The 18,716-nt window shown below is 39.9% G+C and overlaps 1 non-coding gene across 1 annotated transcript; it reads left to right on the forward strand.

The window, feature by feature from the left end:
* The first annotated feature begins 237 nt into the window (after positions 1-237).
* Positions 238-319, forward strand: Trnas-aga (transfer RNA serine (anticodon AGA)). The gene has a single exon. It is a non-coding gene; the product is annotated as a tRNA-Ser (tRNA).
* Positions 320-18,716: the final 18,397 nt, after the last annotated feature.

An 18,716-nucleotide genomic window follows, 5' to 3' on the forward strand; every position in this document is an offset into this window, starting at 1 on the left:
AATTGAACTAAAGCTGTCAATCCTCAAGGAATTATTTGCAGAATAGCTAGATAGGGCACATAGAACAGTTAACACTGGAAATTTTCAAGTTAAATCAGACAAGGGCAGAGATTATGGCCTCTGATTCTTTATTTTTAAAAAAGATTTGGCATGATATAAAAAGGCCATTTGATCCCTCCTGGATTTTCACTTATGTTTGATTGGTAGGGTGGTGCCTTTAATCATTCTCCTTTTCATGTAATCATGGCCGAGTGGTTAAGGCGATGGACTAGAAATCCATTGGGGTCTCCCCGCGCAGGTTCGAATCCTGCCGACTACGGGACATTTTAAATCATTCTCCTTTTTTAAGGGTCTCCTATAGCACATCTGCAACAATGGGTGGCCACTAAGGCAACTGTACAGGTGTTAATGGCTCTTAGACATCCAACTCATAGCCTTCCATGGGAGGTTATGCATGCCTGGCTTTCTGAAATTCAAAAGGCTACTGCCTGACCCTCCCCACCTGCTGTGACTCCCTCCCCAGGGATGGATGCTCTTCGAGGGCTGACAGTCAATGACGGGTAAGAGCTTGTTTGGCAAGCCAACCTAAGACAAGCACAATCCAGTTGCTGAGGCCCCCTGAGGTGGAGTCAACAAGGCTGGAGCAAAGAACTCTAACTCCCACTGAGCACCCACATAATAAAATAAAAGGGTGGATATGTAGTAGGACAGGCCCACAGGGTCTAGGAAATTGGCTTAAACCAGTTGCCAAGGCATGCACATAACATACTTCCTTATGAGCCAACCTGGAGTCTGCCTTAGGGCCTAGCAACAGGTGCTGTCAGAGTTCTTGGTTACTGTCAGAGTTCTTGATTGTGCCCAGCCAATGAGTGATGACCACACAATGCCACCAGGTTGGAACACAGCTTGGGTGCTGGGAGGAGGGTATATAAGGCCTTCCCTGATATTGAATAAATGAGTCTGCTGTTTGCTTTCAACTGACTCCTATTATTTCTGTCATTGACTCTGTGCCTTCTCAACCCCTTCCCTGAGTGAGCTGTTAGGATTCAGCAACACAGCATCATTTCAGTTTGGCTTTTCTTCAGCAATTCTATCATTTTATTAAACTCAATTTTCATGTCTTGGATTGACTTCTTTATTTCATTCAGCTCTTTGCTTTTGTTTTCTTTGAGTTGTTTGAATATGGTAATAATTGTTCTTTCTAATTCACTGTCTGAAAACCTTCCAGGTCATGTCATTGGAGCTAATAGTATGTGTTTTAGTCAGTGTTCTCTTGCTGTGAAGAGACACCATGACACAGCAACTCTTATAAAGGAAGGCCTTTAGTTACTTACAGTTTCAGAGGTTCAGTCCATTATCAGCATGTTGAGAAGCATGGTGGCACACAGGCAAATATGGTGCTGGAGGAGATGAAAGTTTTATACTGAATCAGCAGGCAGCAGGATGGAGATTGAGCTACTGGGTCTGGATTGGGCTTCTGAAATCCCAAAGCCCACCCCTAGTGACACACCTCCTCTAACAAGGCCACACCTCCTAATCCTAAGTAGTGTTGCAACCTGATGACTAAGCATTCAAATATATGAACCTATGGGGGACATTCTTATTCAAACCACCACATTCCACTCCCTTGTAGCCGTATCATAGGTTTGTAGCCATATAATAATGGCTACAGAGCGAGATCCAGGAAAGGCGCAAGGCTACACAGAGAAACCCTGTCTCGAAAAACCAAAAAAAAAAAAAAAAAAAAAAAAAAGCCGGGCGGTGGTGGCGCACGCCTTTAATCCCAGCACTCGGGAGGCAGAGGCAGGCGGATCTCTGTGAGTTCGAGGCCAGCCTGGGCTACCAAGTGAGTTCCAGGAAAGGCACAAAGCTACACAGAGAAACCCTGTCTCGAAAAACCAAAAAAAAAAAAAAATGCATTCAGTCCAACTTCAAAAGTCCCCATCCATAATTTATTACAGTCTCAACCCTGTTTAAAAGTCCAAAGTTCAAAGTCTTCTGAGACTCATGGCAATCGTTTAACTGTAATAACCTGTAAAATAAAAATACAAAACCAGATCATATACTTCCAACATACAATGGCACAGGATAAACATTACCATTCCAAAAGAGAGGAAAAGGAGCATAGCAAAAAAATACTAAAGTCTGTGTCTCCATGTCTGATGTCAAAATGCTCTTCAGATCTCCAACTCCTTTTAGCTTTGTTGAATGTAACACACTTCTTTCTCTTGTGCTGGTTCCACTCCCTGTTAGCAGCTCTCATTGGCAAAAATCCAATGACTCTGGTATCTCCAACATCTTTGGGTCTCCAAGGTTATCCAGGCTTCACTTTCACAGCTTCACACAATGGCTTCTTGGGTCCTCCATGAATGGACACTCATGACACATGCCTGGCCTCAGCAGTTTTCCTTAGCCACAGAGGGAGATTCCACAACCCCTTTCTTGTATCCTTGACTCTAAGAACCATACTGCCAAATTGCCAGGTTCTTCTGTTTGCTAAGGCAGGAACATGACCCTCTTGTTCAAATACATTTTCACAAGCTTTCTGTTTTCTATGGTTTCCTTTACTATTTAAGTTTGGCTATCTTAGAACTTGCTCTATAGACTAGGCTGGCCTCTAACTCAGAGATCTGCCTGTCTCTGCCTCCAGAGTGCTGGGATTAAAGGCATGTACCACCATGCCCATCCCTAAGCACTTTAAAATCTTCTTTTTCACAAGTTGGAAGCTTAACTAGGTGGGATAAAGTACGTGTAGGCCCTGTACATGCTGCCATAGTCTCTGTGAGTTTATATAAGCTTTGCTCAGTTGATTTATAAGGCTTTGTTCTCTTTGTGTCCTCTATCCCCTCTGGCTCTTACATTTTTTCTGCCTCCTTTCCCATGGGATTCCCTGACCCCTGAGGGGAGTGATTTGATGGAGACAGCCCATTTAGAGCTAAGTGTTTTAAAATTTCTCACTTGTTGCATTATGCTGTGGGTCTTTATTATTTGTTCTCATCTGCTGCAGGAGGAAGATTCTGTGATGATGACTGAACAAAGCACAGATCTATGATTATTTTAATTTTATTTATTGCTACGTTTTTAAAGAAACAGTAGTATTTGGTTTTATCCTAGGTCTCCGGGTTCCATCTCATGGAGCAGGTCTTAAGTCAAAGTAGATTGAGTTACTCCCACAATCTTTGTGCCACCATTGCTCTAGCATATCTAGCAGGCAAGACACCATTGTAGATCAGAGGGTTTGTGACGTTTCTCTTGTTAGTGTGCAGAATACCTTCCTGTACCAAAGACACTAGCTAGAATATAGGGGTGAAGGTTCTATGTAGACAGCATCTAGACATCTCCATGTTCAATGATTTATGTATGTGTTGTCTTCAGCAAGGAGGCTTTGCTGTCAGTTTTTAAAAAGCAACCTATAGATTTGACAACAGCCTAGATTGTTAGAGGATTCCCATGGGACCCCTTTGGCCAACAACTCAATTATATGTAACCCAATCCTGGTATCTGTTGAGAATTGTTTTATGATCGAGTATATGGTCAATTTTGGAGAAGGTTCCATGGGGTGCAGAAAAGAATGTATATTCTTTTGTGTTTGGGTGAAATGTTCTATAGATGTCTATTAGGTCCATTTGAGTCATAACATTTGTTATTCCCTTATTTCTCTGTTAAGTTTCTGTCTGGCAGATCTGTCCAGTGGTGAGAGTGGGGTGTTGAAGTCTTCCACTATTAGTGTGTGGGGTCTGAGGTGTGATTTGAGCTTTAGTAATGTTTCTTTTACAAATTGTAGGTGTCCTTGTATTTGGAGCAGAGATGTTCAGAATTGTGACTTCCTCTTGATGGATTTTTCCTGTGATGAATATTAAATGCCCTTATTCATCTCTTTTGATTGATTTCAGTTTGAAGTCTATTTTGTTAGATATTAGGATAGCTACACCAGTTTGTTTCTTAGGTCCATTTGATTGGAATTTTTTTCCCAACCCTTTACTCTGAGGTAATGTCTGTCTTTGAGGTGGAGATGTGTTTCTTGTATGCAACAGAAGGATGGTTCCTATTTTTGTATCCATCCTGTTAGCCTGTGTCTTTTTATAGGCAAATTGAATCCATTGATATTAAGGAATATTAATGACCAGTGTTTGTTAATTCCTGTTATTTTTTGATGGTTGTGTGTGTGTATTTCCCTTCTTTGGAATTCACTGATGTGAGGGTATCTGTTGCCTTTGTTTTGGTGGCTGCAGCTAGCTTCCTTGGGTTGGAGTTTTCCTTCAAGTACTTTCTGTTGTGCTGGATTTGTAGATACGTAATGTTTAAACCTGGTTTTGTCATGAAATATCTTGTTTTCTTTATCTATAGTAATTGAAAGCTTTGCTCAGTAGAGTATTCTGGGCTGGCATCTGGTTTCTTAGTATCTGCAGAATGTCTGTCCAGGACCTCCTGGCTTTCAGAGTTTCCATTGAAAAGTTGGGTGTAATTCTGATAAGTCTGCCTTTATGTTAGGTGACCTTTTCCCCTTGTTGCTCTTAATATTGTTTTGACTATTATGTGATGAGAAGAGGTTTTTTTTTGTCATCCAGTTTATTTGGTATTCTGTAAGCTTCTTGTACTTCCATAGGCATGTCTTTCTTTAGGTTGGGGAAGTTTTCTTCTATAATGTTGTTGGATATGTTTTCTGTGCCTTTTAGCTGGAATTCTTCTCCTTCTTCTATCTCTATTATTCTTACGTTTGGCCTTTTAGCTGGAATCCTTCTCCTTCTTCTATCTCTATTATTCTTACGTTTGGCCAAATGAATGGAAACACATGAACTATGAACCAAAGGCTGAGGGGCTCCCAGCTGGATCAGGCCCTCTGAATAGGTGAGACAGTTGATTGGCTTGATCAGTTTGGGAGGCATCTAGGCAGTGGGACCAAGTCCTGTGCTCATTCCATGAGTTGGCTGTTTGAAACCAGGAACTTATGCAGGGACACTTGGCTTAGTCTGGGAGGAAGGGACTGGACCTCCCTGGACTGAGTCTACCAAGTTGATCACAGTCCTCGGGGGAGGACTTGTCCTGGAGGAGGTGGGAATGGAGGGTGGGCTGGGGGTAAGGGGAGGGCGTGGGAGGGGGGAGAATAGGGGAACCCATGGCTGATATGTAGAACTGAATGGTATTGTAAAATAAAAAATATATATCACAAAAAAAATAGCTTCTGTGTTGAACTGAACAGAACTGAGTTATTTTCAAATAACTTTTACTATAGAAACTTCAAAAATAGGTTAAAAATAGAAGAAATAGTACTCTAATAAATTCCCATGAGACTAAAAAAAAAAAAAATTTGCTGGATTTAACATTTTCTTTGACCAATGAATCTATTTCCTCTATGGTATCCTTACGCATGAGATTCTCTCTTTCATTTCTTGTATTCTGTTGGTTATGCTTGCCTCTGTAGTTTCTGTTAATTTACTCAGATTTCTCTTTTCCTGAATTCTCTCAGTTTGTGCTTCTATTTCAATTTCCAGGTCTTGAACTGTTTCCTTTACCGGTGTGATTGTTTCTCGACTTTCTTTAAGAGATTTCTTGATTTCCTCCAATTTTTTGTTTGTTTTTTCTTCCATTTCTTACAGTGAAGTTTTCATTTCCTTTTTAGGGTCTCTATCATCTTCATATAGTTGTTTTTAAGGTCATTTTCTCCTGTATCATCTGCTTTGGGATGTTCAGGTCTTGTTATTGTAGGATCACTAGGTTCTTGTGGTAACATACTCCTCTTTATGTTGTTTAATGTGTTCTTACACTGCCATCTACCCATTTCTCCTTTAATCTGAACAGGTGAGGCTTCAGGTCACTTTTCTTCCAATTGGTCCAGGTGGGGCCTTTGGCTCCTGTGGTTCTTCTTTCCAATTAGTCCAGGATGGGGCATATAGCTCCAGTGGTCACTGTTCCCAATTGACACAGGGTGGGCATATGCTCCAGTGGTGGCTGGCGCCATAGAGGATGGTTGGCTGTTCCCAATCAGTGCAGGGTGGGTGTATGGTTCAGATGGTCACTGATGCCAGGGGATGGCTGGCTTGACAAAGGGACAGGGGAAGAAGCTACTTCTTGGTCTCTAGGGCTGCAGGGGCTGGTGGTGTAGGGGCATGAAGTGTGTCCCCAGGGCCTAGGAGTTAGAGACCTGGTCTGCCCAGTCCAGAGATCGGGAGCCCTTACCCGTTCCCAGTTGGTGCAGGGTGGGCATATGGCTCCAGTGGTCACTGGTGCTGCAGGGGACCGTTGGGTTTCAAATGCTGGTCCTTATTGCATAATCCAGTACCACGACCATGGAATGGAACTGTGTTATCTATCACTTTATATCGTGATTCAGGATTGTGATAGCAAATGTGTTGTGTGTGTGTGTGTGTGTGTGTGTGTGTGTGTTTCCATATGAATCTGAAGATTGCCCTTTCAATATCTGTGAAGAAGTGTGCTGGAATTCTTATAAGGATTACATTGAACGGTAGGTTGCTTTTGATAGGATAGCTATTTTTACTATATTAATTATACCCATCCATGAGCAGGGCCTGGGGGATTTCCCTCCTCTTCAATATCTTCAATATCATACAAGATTTCCACTTCCTTGCTTAGAGTTACCCCAAGGTATTTTATATTATTTCAGGCTATTATGAAAGGTCTTCTTTCCTTGATTACTTTTCCAGTCTGTTTGTCATTGTTATATATTTGTTTATACATGTTAAATTTGATTTTAGTGAGCTAATTTTGTGTCCAGTTACTTTGATGAAAGTGTTTATCAGATGTAGGAAGTAGGAATTTCCTTGTGAAATTTTTAGCATCACTTATGTAATTGTCATGTCATTTGCAAATAAAGATACTTTCACATTTTCCTTTCCAATTTGTATCCTCCTGATCCCCTTCAATTCTCTTATTGCTCTAGCTAAGAATTCAAGTACTATATTTCAAATAACCAACATGATGATGAACTTTAAGGGATTGTAAAAATAAGAACAAGACAATAATAATGAAAACCAGTGTAGAAATTAATGTAATAGAAATGAACAATATAAAAATAATCAACAAAAGTTTGGTTCCTTGAAAAACTGAACAAAATTGACAAATCCTTAGTCAAATTAACTAAAAGAAAAAGAGAAGGCCCAAATTAATAAAATTTGAGGTGAAAATGGAGAATTACTATGGATATGGAGGAAATGCAGAGAAACACAAGGTCATACTTAGAAAACTATATTTCATTTAATTATAAAATCTAAAGAGAAATAGGCAAATATATATATATATATATATATATATATAAAATGTATTTATATGGTGCATTATATTTACTGATTTGCATATGTTGACTCAATATTACATCTCTGGGGTAGAACCAATTTAATCACAGTTCATATATATATATATAAATATATACATACATACATACACACATATATATGTTACAAAAATACTATAAATAATTTTAACAGATATATAACAACCAATGAGATAGAAGCAATAATTAGAAATCTCTAAATTAAAACAAGTCAGTTCAGAATTCTATAAGATTTTCAAAGAAGAATTAATGCTAATACTATTCAAATTATTCCATAAAAATAGAAAAATCAGAAACATCCTCAAAATCTCTTTATGAATCCAGTATACCATGAATACCAAAAATATATATGCAATAAATAAAGAAAATCATAGACCAATATCCCCAATCAACACAGACAGAAAAATTCTCAACAAAATGACTTGCAAACCTAGTTCAAGATCACATCTAAAAGATCTTTCATCATAGTCAAGTTGGTTCCATTTTAGGGATACACGGATGGCTCAACATACATAAATCAATAAATGTAATTTATCAGAAAACAGGCTCAGTGACAAGTGGGACTTCATGACATTAAAAAGCTTCTGTACTGCAAATGAAAATGCTGATTGACTGAAGAGGCAGCCTGCAGAACAAGAATAAACCTTTCCAGCTATCCATTGGCAGAGGATTAGTATCAAGAATATATAAAGAACTAAAAATACTAAACACTGAGAACATAAACATTCCAACTAAAATGTGGGATATGGAATGAAATAGTTTTCAGAAGAAGAAAAAACATGGCTAAGAAATATCTTTAAAGTGCTCATTGCCTTCAGCCATCAAGGAAATGCAAATTAAAACTACTTTTGAGATTTCATCTTACCCCAGTCAGAAAGCTAAGATTAAGAAAACAAAAGACAAGAACACTGGCAAAGGTATAGGAAAAGGAGGACAAGTGTTCAGCTTTTAGTAGGAGTACAAACTGGAGCCATAAGTATAGAAATCAGAGTGGCTATTCCTAAAAAACTAGACATAGATCTACTTATGACCCAGCTATATCAATTCTGGGTACTGTTTCCTGCTATAGAGCACATGCTCATCTGAGTTCATCACTGCTCTGTTTAAAATAGTTGAGACATGAAAACAACCTAGATGTCTAGAAATAGCTGAATGGATAATGAAAGTGTGATATCTATACACAGTACATTTTTATTTAGTTACAAGGAAAAATAATAAAATTTGCAGACAAATTGATGGAAAATTTCCTGTGGGAGGTAACTTGGTCTCAGAAGGATGACTATCACATGTTTCACTCATATGTATATTCTAATACCGAATCTTTAGATTTCCATGTTTGCATTGGAGTACCTGCAGAATCCAGGAAACTAGAGAGAGGCCATCGGTGGAGGGGAGAGGAAAGCTCTTGAGGCAAGGAGAATAGTACAACACAAATGATAAGAAGGGGTGAAGGAGAATGACAGGGAGGAAGGTATAGATGGGAGAAGAATGAGGGTTACAGCAGAGGAAAGAGTAGGAGGCAGGGTAACTAACACTAGGTATATTTGAAAAATCCATACAGAAGCCTGCTGTTTTATAAGTTTCATATATATATATATAAAATTCATATATATTATATTCATCTAAAGGAGTGTAATTGGACTTTCCCTGCACAGGAGATTATGCTCCTCCTAGAAGCCATAGGTTGTCAAATGAAAAGCCCAGAATCAGGTGTAGAGTACCTCCCCTTGAGTTGTTGGCCAGAAACCCTCCAACAACACAGGCTGGTTGCCTACTAGACCTTGGTAGTAAGACCCTCTTCCTGAAAACACCACACACTTTGTAGTAGACTCTTTTACATATAGAATCATGTTGTCTGTAAATTGGACTAATATGACTTATTTTTTCCTATTTGTATCAAATGTATATTTGTATATATTTATATTTGTCTTATAGCTCTGACTAAGACTTCAAACACTATATCAAATAATGGTGGAGAGAGTGGGCACTCTTTCTTCTTATTTATTACTAGTACTTCAAGATTTTCACCATGAACTTTGTCAATTTCCCTTTGCTTCTGTAGATATAATCACACAATTTATGTCCTTAAATTTACTTATATGGTATATTACACTTGCTTATTTGCATATGTTGACTCAGTCTTTCATCTCTGGTGTGAAACCAATTCAGTCATAGTGCATGATCTTCGGGAATATGTTCCTGAATTTCACTTGTAAGTATTCTGTTGAAAATTTTTACATCTATGTTCATCAGGAAAACTGGGCTGTGGTTATGTTGTTGTTGTTATTATGTCTTTATACAGCTTTACTAGCAGGGTAATATTAGCTTAATAAAAAGATTTTATCTGGAGAGATGGCTCAGCGATTGAGAGCTCCTGCTGCTCTTGCAGAAGACCTGGCTTCTGTTTCCAAGACCCAAACATTGGCTCACAACCATCTGTAACACCAGTTCTAGAGGACCCGATGCCCTCTTTTGAGGGTATGAACATGGTGCACACACAGACATGCAGGAAAAACACATTCATACACATAAAATAAGATAAATATATCTAAAACAACAACAACAAAGGAGTTTGGCAGTGTTCCTTCTCTATTTACAATACAGTTAGAGAGGCACTGGCACCATATCTTCCCTAAAAGATGGGTAGAACTCAGAAATGAATTAATCTTGTCTTTGTTGGGAGATTCAATCACTGCCTCAGTCTCATAGTTTATGATGGATCTGTTTAAATTTTTTATGTATTTGGATTTAATTGTGTTAGATCACATGAGTTTAAAAATTTGTACACTTATTCTAGGTTTTCCAGCTTTTTTGAATAGAAGTTTTCAAAGTATCCCCTAATGTTCTAGATTTTATGGGTGTTTTTTAAGAATTTCTTTTTATTTCTAATTTAATTAATTCAGATCTTACTTATCTTTCTTTCTAAGTTTGGCTAGGAGTTTGACAAACTAGTTGATCTTTTCAAAGAAACAACTCCTTATTTGATTGATTCAATGCATTGTTATTCTAGTCTCTATTTTATTAATTTCTTTCTAATATTTTTTGCAATTTATTGGATTTGGGTTGAACTTGGTGTCTTAGAAAAATGCTGTTTTTGGATAAAGGAATATATAAATTAACCAATCGACAGGATATTATTGCAATTCTTTAATCAGTGGCTTCATATTAGGTATTTTATGTTGGTTAGTTTTGTGCTTCTCTGTTGGGTATGCCACAAAATGTTTCATCACCAGTAGCATTGAACATTATTGACAAAACACTCATTGCCACAATTATGGTTGACGTCAGAAGGCTGGCCTCAGAAGACCATGTTCAACACACCAAGAGTACTGATTTAGAAACACAGAAGAAGAAAAGTTATTTTCTTTAACTAGAGGAACTTCTGCTGGAAAGAACACTCTATTGAGGCACAACATTGCCAGGCTTTTTACAATGGTTTCTTCTTATGAATGGGCAATAAATTACAGGACCTTTCATGAAAACCTGAACTTGTGCTACTTCCATTGTTCCTAGAGAGGAAACTATGGTTTTAAACTCAAATGTATCCAGAAACCCTGTGTGTTAAAGAATAGTTCCCCAGAGTGGTGGTTTTGGGAGGTGGTAGGATATTTAAGTGTAGAGTCTTGAGAGACCAGCAGGTCTCAGCTTTTGCTTCCTGTCCATGTGAGCTGTTTTGCTGTATCATGTTTCCTCCATGATGTGCTACCTTGCCATAGGCCCAAAGCTAGAGAGCTAGTGCTCCATACATGGAAACTAAATGTGTGAACCAAAATAAGCATTTTTGTTTTATAAGTTAATTCCTAAGGCATTTCACTATAGTAATGCAAAGCTAATAAACAGAGCTATCTATGAAAAATTTAAATTCATAAATTAAGTAAAGTCAGGGGTTCACAAAATTAATAATAAAACAGAACAATTATAATAAAATTTAGACCAATGTAGCCCTTCTCTCAAATATCTTATACTATAGTTGGCTTCTTATATTTATGACAAATGGTTCAATGCTTATGTGATGGAATGAAGTCAGATAAATGACACAGAATTAATAACTCCATAATGGTTACTAGAGCACAATCACTATACTCTTCTGGAATATGGGACAGTTACTAAGTGACTTACAGGTAGGTGGTGTCTCAGTATGGACACACTGAATAAGGATGATTCATATCCTAGCTGGGCCAGAGCCAGATGGCATGACATTTCATCATGCTATGCAGAACAGTGTGCAATTTATAATTCATAAATTTGGAGTTAATGGATTCATTAAGCATACAGATGAAATTATTCATTTAATATTTTTGGACCACAGTTGACTTCTATGGGTAATTGAAACCATAGAAAGCAAAGTCATGAATGATGGTTGGGATAGTTACTGTACTTCCAGTTCCAAGAAAAGCACTTAGAGTTGGGGCCTAGTAAAATTGTTTTTGAATGAATGAAAGAGAACTGTCCTGTAAGTTAATATGATGAGGATGAGCCAGCCTTTGGCTCTTTACCCAACACTTGCTTGCCTTCCAACTGCTGTATGTGTATCTCACAAGATAAAAATCTTCCTGCTACAAGGAATTTTCAAAGCTGGCCTGTGATCCAGAGGTAATGCCAGTGGAATGAGAACCCTAAAATTTGTTGAAATATTTTGGAGACCCTAAGAGGATTCATTTATTACAAAAGCAATACACATTTACTATGCATTTAAAAACAATGAGACCATATAAAGTACGGGGCAGAAGGTTGTGCTGACAACATTTGCTTTTGAAATTATTGTGACAGAAACACACACTTGGAAGAATTCAGATGTTATGGAACTCTATCAGTGTGTGAAAGGCTCCTTTCTCTTATTTTAATTCTGTTCCCTTGAGAAATTGCTGTTACTGGCTAGGAATGGATTTTAGGCTTTCCATTAGAATGTATGTTCACCAAATGCACCATTTTAATGGCTGGTTACTAACCTGGTGTAGAAATAGACCACACTTCACTTAAAGCTATCCTTAAACTATTCACAGCCACAAGTTCATTCATTGTTTTATACACATTTTTTTTTTACAGTTTTGCATATACTTCTGTGGATAAATATTAGAAGTAGAAATGTTAGTTTACTTTGGACAAAAGTAGTGGTAATCACTTAAAGCAGTGGTTCTCAACCTGTGGGTCACAGTCCCTTGGTGTTGAGCAACTCTTTCACGGGGTCACCCAAGACCATCAAAACCACAGATGTTTACATCACAATTCATAACAGTATCAAAATTACAGTTTGAAATAGCAATGAAAATAATTTTATGGTTGGGGGTCACCACAACAGGGGGAGCTCCATTAAAGGATGAGAACCACTGCTAAATTAAAGGGTTGCAGCATTAGAAAGGTTGAGAACCACTAGCTTAGAGCAAAAGGCATATGGACTATGCCTTTTGGCATGTTCTGAAAGGCAGATGTTTGGGCAGAACCAGTGAAATAAGTATGCAAGAGAAGCAGAAGTCAGTCAGTTCAGGTGAGGGCAGGCTGTGATAAAGACTGGACTTGGCCACTTCCTTCTCTATCTGGACATCAGATGCAGTTTTCTGGAGAGGATATGGACCAAGGGCAAAAGGGTGGGAGAGTTTGGCTAAGTACCTGTCTGATACACGTACTGGTGAAAGACTTGGGATCACCAGACTTTCTTACATGTGTGGACATTCTGGGAAGTGTGAAAGTGCAAGAGCAAAGATGGGCGTTTTATTAGACCAACCCCCTCTCCAAAAAGATACGCATGACCCTGTGCAGGGATGATGCTATATACTTTTTGGACAAGATAATGTTTAAAGTATTGCCATGACAACTTAACAGATGAGGAACCAGAGGAAGAGAAAAGCAATTTGTTATGGTCACACAGCTAGGAAATGGGAAATCTAGACTTAAACCCACTCTGGACGGCACCAGAAGGCTCTGAACCGGCTAATGATTAGGAAATGATATTAGAATGTGGATTTCAACAGTGTGAGGGCTTTGGGCTATATCACAGCTATCCGGTAAGAACTGGAAGTTTGAAATTCTCCTCACAGAATAGGTGTCAGGGGCTTACCTGGCCAGATCTGGACAGGGTACTGGTCAGGAGCTATTGGTGTTTTTTTTTTTTTTTTTATCAGTAGAAAGATAGTTTGCTCTTTTAGCTATTCTGATCATTTCTTCTGCTCAGAACCTAAAAGACACACCCCTTGAAGGGCTTATGGCCAGATCAGCACTTTCTGTGGGACTTACTGGGCATTTGCTATGTATGTGGTCACAGGATGACCCATTACCTTTTGGTATGTTTTGGCCCCATTGTAAATTTCCTCAAAGTCACTCTGAGATATTTTACTAGATGCTTAGAATTCCAGAAAGAGGGGCAGTTCCTAAGGAGGAGATGATGGCATCATGAGGACTTTCTGCAAGGAGAGTGCATCTCTTTCAATCCTCGTGTCATAAGGATCCCTGTGCTGGGCTCAGAAGAACTATGAACGTCCATCCCAAGGGCAAACTCAGAGTCGGAACACAGCCAGCACTGTCCCATTGCTGCTTTGCTGATCTTTAGAAAAATGGTACTAACATACAGTCTTTTAACTCAACCATTTATTCATTAACTTCCTAAGGATTTATTGGGTAAGAGCCAGGCTCTTTGCTAAGCGCTGCAGACACAGGAATGGGACTTACTGTTCCCAGTTTTAAACACACACAAATCACATCAAGGCTGTGAATTCTACCAGTGAGATGACTTAGCATCTAGCATACCAAGCAATGCTTCTAGTTTTTAGCCTTCAAGTACTGCAGCTGAAAAGACAAGCATTTGCACAGCTGTGGAAAGTCTGTAGGTTCAGTGCAGGTCATGAGCTCATAGTTTGGTTGTTTTATGTCATCCCCTTCCTTTATGACCTTCAAGAGAAAAAACCTTTGCCTCTGATGTTCTCGTCTTTCTATGGTGGCAGTGTGGTTTCCGACAACACTCTTCAATGGTCACCTTATACCCGATGTCCACAGGAAACACTTGAGCCTCAGCTTCGTCTATCAGCTTCTTTTTGCCTGCCAAATATTCTGCCTCTCATTAATGATGGAATTTGTGGTTGTCTTCAGTAACTAACAGAGATACTCAGTCTCAAATGTCTCATTGACCCTAGACCTTAGGAGAAAGCCAGGGAACAAAGGACAAGCATGGAATCTGGGAACCTTAGAGAAGCAGAGTCTGTTTCTAATATTAACACAGGTAGAACTCACTACCTACAGACTCCAGCTACCACCTCCATAGCTACACATCTTAAATCTCCCTGCTTCTTCACAGGGTACAGATTTGGCATCTCAGGCTGGAGCTGCCAACTGGTCAAATCCAGGTCTGGTAGTCAAGTCTTAGATTACTTGAAAGAAGAGAACATGTAAACCAACTCTCATCAGGACACAGTTTCTTCCACACAGTCAAGGGTCCCGATATAGTGCCTGAATGACTAATGTCCTTTATAAAATAGGAATAACATGGTCTGTGTGCATTTCAGAAAGGCAGTTTGAACGACACAGTCAAAGGATATAAAGAGTGGTGAGCAACTAAAATCTCTGTAAACCCAGCAAGGTAGAGTTTAATGATTTACTGGGTGTAGGGGTGGGGTGGGGAGAGGGACTGGAATGAGAGTAGGGAAGAAGAAAGGGGAGGAGACGGGCTGGACCTCTAGCCAGGCCGTCTGGAGGAAGAGGCTCTAGTCCAGCTTGAAGGAACAGTGGAGATGCCTTTGACTCAGGATGTGGGACTTGCCCAACTTGCATTTCAGTTTCCCTTTTTGTAGACTGGGGAGTAATACTATTTATCTCAAAGTCAGGTCGAGGGCATGTGAAAGCTGAAACATTGGCATGATGCCAGGCACTGCAATGGGCTTCATAATTTCTGTTGTTACTTACTTGACGTGCTCTATAAATTGCTTCAAGTTTATTAGTCAAGATTCTGTAATTGAGAAATACAAATCAGCTTGAACATAGTTATAGCCACCGTAACTCAGGACAATGAGGCCATTAGTTGTAAACAATATTCTGAGCATACTGATTAGGAATCAAGCAAATGTTTTTTTATTTTTGCAGATCTGACTGAGGTGATGTTTCCAATATGTTCTGTTTTTACTTTCAGAAACTGGCAAATCATAAGTCACTTCTACCAGGGGACTGAGACAGCGTTATGAAGCTCCCACACTCTCAGGAGGGCGTCAACCCGGCTTCTTACGTAACAAGGACTTTGGCACCTCACCCAGGGCTTGGTTGCTTGCCAGCCCTCCATTCCCCAGAAAAAGGCATCAAGATTATTTGGTCAGTTGGGTGTGATCCACGCTCAGGACACGGGACAATACGCAGGAAAACACAGTGGGAGGGCAACTCTTCGGTTTTAGAGAGACCTTGGGAAATTCAAGTTTACGTGCACGTGAACTAGCAAATGCTTTGAGATTGTTGGCATTTCCAAATTCATCAGAACATGCTTGGGAGGTACCCAAGTCCAGACCTGTCTTGAATTCTGTGCAACCTACAGGGACCAAGTAACCCCTAGAGTTCCCTGAAGGGTCCTCAGTTCTGAAGTCATAAAGAATGGAACTGCTCTCAACACCCTTTCCTGATGCCCCTGAGGGAAATTGCATAGAGCACTTTCAACTATGAAAAACAGTTTGCATAAGAGTCTAAATTTCCTAAAGGGAAGATGGACCTAGAGCCTAGAAAGATCAGGATCAACTTTCCATCTGGAGAAGCAATAGCCTTCGGTACCAGCAGTGCATTAGCTGGCTGAGTGTTTATTAGAGTTCCAGCACAAACATGCCATTCATTTTTTTCTCTGCTCTGTTGCACTGATCACAGGACTCTCTTTAATAGAGTCTGGATGCTTCTGTTGCATCTGGGGTCACTCTACCTTTATGAGTCCTCGTGTTCCAGTGAAACTAAACTCTGAAACAGAATGATCCTGACCGCTTGTGTGTGACCTACCATTGTGTCACTTTTATGTTAGGGAAATTAATGTTCCTGGATAATGCTCTTTCTTATACTGCATTGGAAAGGGTGACTGAATTAATGACCACTGTTGAAAACAAACTGTCTTATAAGCGTTTGCTCTCCTAGTTCCACTGGGAGAGTCTTATTGGATAGATTTTGATCCTAGTCTTGAGGAAGGTTGTTGCTCATATCAGGTATTGTCCTTGGCATTTTCAACACATTACCAGAATTTCAACAGTGACCTTTCCAAGTGCATGTTATTGCTCCACAACAGGGATGAGGAAACCTGGGTCAGAGAGGTGGCTTTGGCTAGGAAAGGAGGTGCAGGGGCCTGGGGGAGCGGGCTGGCTATCTCAAGCACCAACTCTTTGCCGCTTGTTCCCTGCACAAAGGAGAGTGCCTTGTGTGGCTTAAGTAACCCAGTAAGACCCAAGCCCTCATTAGAAACTTTATTCAACCTTTTACCAAACTGCAAATGATTCTGAAGTGAAATTAGACTTTCATGTGAGGGTCAAAGTCTGATGGTTTAGGCCTGGCAAGACTGTTCAGTGGGTAAATGTGCTTGGTGCACAAGCCAGACAATCTGTGTCCAACCCTAGAAACTCATAGAAGAAGGAGAGAACTAAGTTCCACATGCTACCCCCCTCCATGCACACCAATATTAAAGAAGATAAAAAAAAAACTCGAGTTTTTATTTCTTTCTCTATCTTGCTTTTGTACAACCCAATAAAAATGTATCAGGTATGGATTCTCTTACCATTTGCAAGCAGATCTTATAAAATGTGGTTGAGAGCAGAGCCTAGTCTTCTCAGGCCTTGCCCTGAGGGCCTAGTATGGAGACACACAGTAAAGTATCCAGTGATTTCCTTCAGGGGAATTTCCAGCAGTGAAACAGTTTCCATTTGTCCTTTTGTGCAGAAGAGGTAGCTCATCAGTGGAGCAGCACTACCCACTTTCCAGCCCAGCCCATCAAGAGGAGAATTTAGGGAGGGAGCAAGCAACTCCAATGCTGATCCCCAAGCCTTACATTTCCAAAGCAGCACATTGCCAGTGTTCTACAGAGCTTGTGTTCTGCAGATGTCAGTGGTCAACAACAGAAGGGTCCTGTGTGCAAGCAGCCTTGGGGAGTTTCAGGTTTCTGCACAGCAGGTCGTCTCAGTGTTTCTGAGGTACTGATATGAATCTCATTCCACACACAGATTGCATTGCTATCTCCTTAGACTCAACCATGTGATTACTTCAGGGAAAACTATGTTGTCAGAATCTGGGAGGTGCTACTTTAATCTTACCTTATCACCTTCTCCTTGCCTTTGATTGCCTCATCTTTGTGCCTTGGACATTTTCAGTCATTTTTATGTTCGTCTATCCTATGCTCTTAAGTCTCTGCTAGTACAGGGCAGTGTAATATCCCTGGTAAGTAGTCATAGCATATTTGGGACAAAGTGCCTTTTATAATGTAAAGTCTAGCTTGGAAGGTAAGAAAGACACACATCGATATAACACCATTCTAGATAGTAAAGAAGCATTCTGCTCTCTGCAAAAGAAAACTCAAATTAGATAAAAACAAAACAAAACAAAACAAAACTCAAATTAGCTGAAACTAAAACAAAAAAAACCCCTCTTTAAATGAAGGTTGTTTACTTTCTACATTTCATCAAGGACCCAAGTTGGCATTGAGAGTGAAGGCATCTTGTGGATCAGGTTTGTGGGCAGAACTTCCGTCTGCACAGCTGCCCGCCGCCTGCCATCTCTCTTGCTGATCTGAGCCCATTGCCACATCACTTTGTCGTGATTCCAGGAGTCCCTGAGGGCAGCCTCTGCAGGGAGTGGAGGAGGAGTGGCGTGGATTCACTCCAGATACTCAGTCTTAACTGGTAAACGCTTTACAGACAAGTGGAGGGCAGATTGGTGGCCCCTATCCATTGGATTCTTGCCTAATTTGGACACGAGCTTTCCTGGCTGAAGAAGCCTTTTCCCAGAGTTGGTTTCCAGCTTCTGGCTATTGACAATACAAATAAAGAAAAGGCTGAGCTGTTTTGTCCCAGGCACAGCCTTAGGAGGAACCAAAATTAGCCACAAAGTCCAGGGTGAGAAGCGGTCTCATCCTTAAATGAATTAGTCAGTGCAAGCCGAGAAGCCGAGAAGATGCTTGGAAGGAAGGCCTCTTCTTACTTGGACCCCAGACTGTTTTATTTCTGGCCTTTAACTGGTTGGATGAGGCTCTCCCACATTATGGAAGATCATCTGGTTAGTCTTTTAAAAAAAATACCTTCTCAGAAACACCCAGACTAGAGTTTGACTAAAGCCTAGCTAAGCTGATGCATACAATTGGTCACTTACACACATCAGTCCCCTTTACCTACAGAGGATATATTTCAAGAACCTTGGTGTGTGCCTGAAATTACGGATAGTACCAAATCTTATACATACTGTACCCCCAAATATAAACACATGACTGTAGTAAAGCTTA

The sequence above is a fragment of the Peromyscus maniculatus genome, chromosome 14 (assembly GCF_049852395.1).
Source record: "Peromyscus maniculatus bairdii isolate BWxNUB_F1_BW_parent chromosome 14, HU_Pman_BW_mat_3.1, whole genome shotgun sequence".
NCBI classification, from domain to species: domain Eukaryota; kingdom Metazoa; phylum Chordata; class Mammalia; order Rodentia; family Cricetidae; genus Peromyscus; species Peromyscus maniculatus.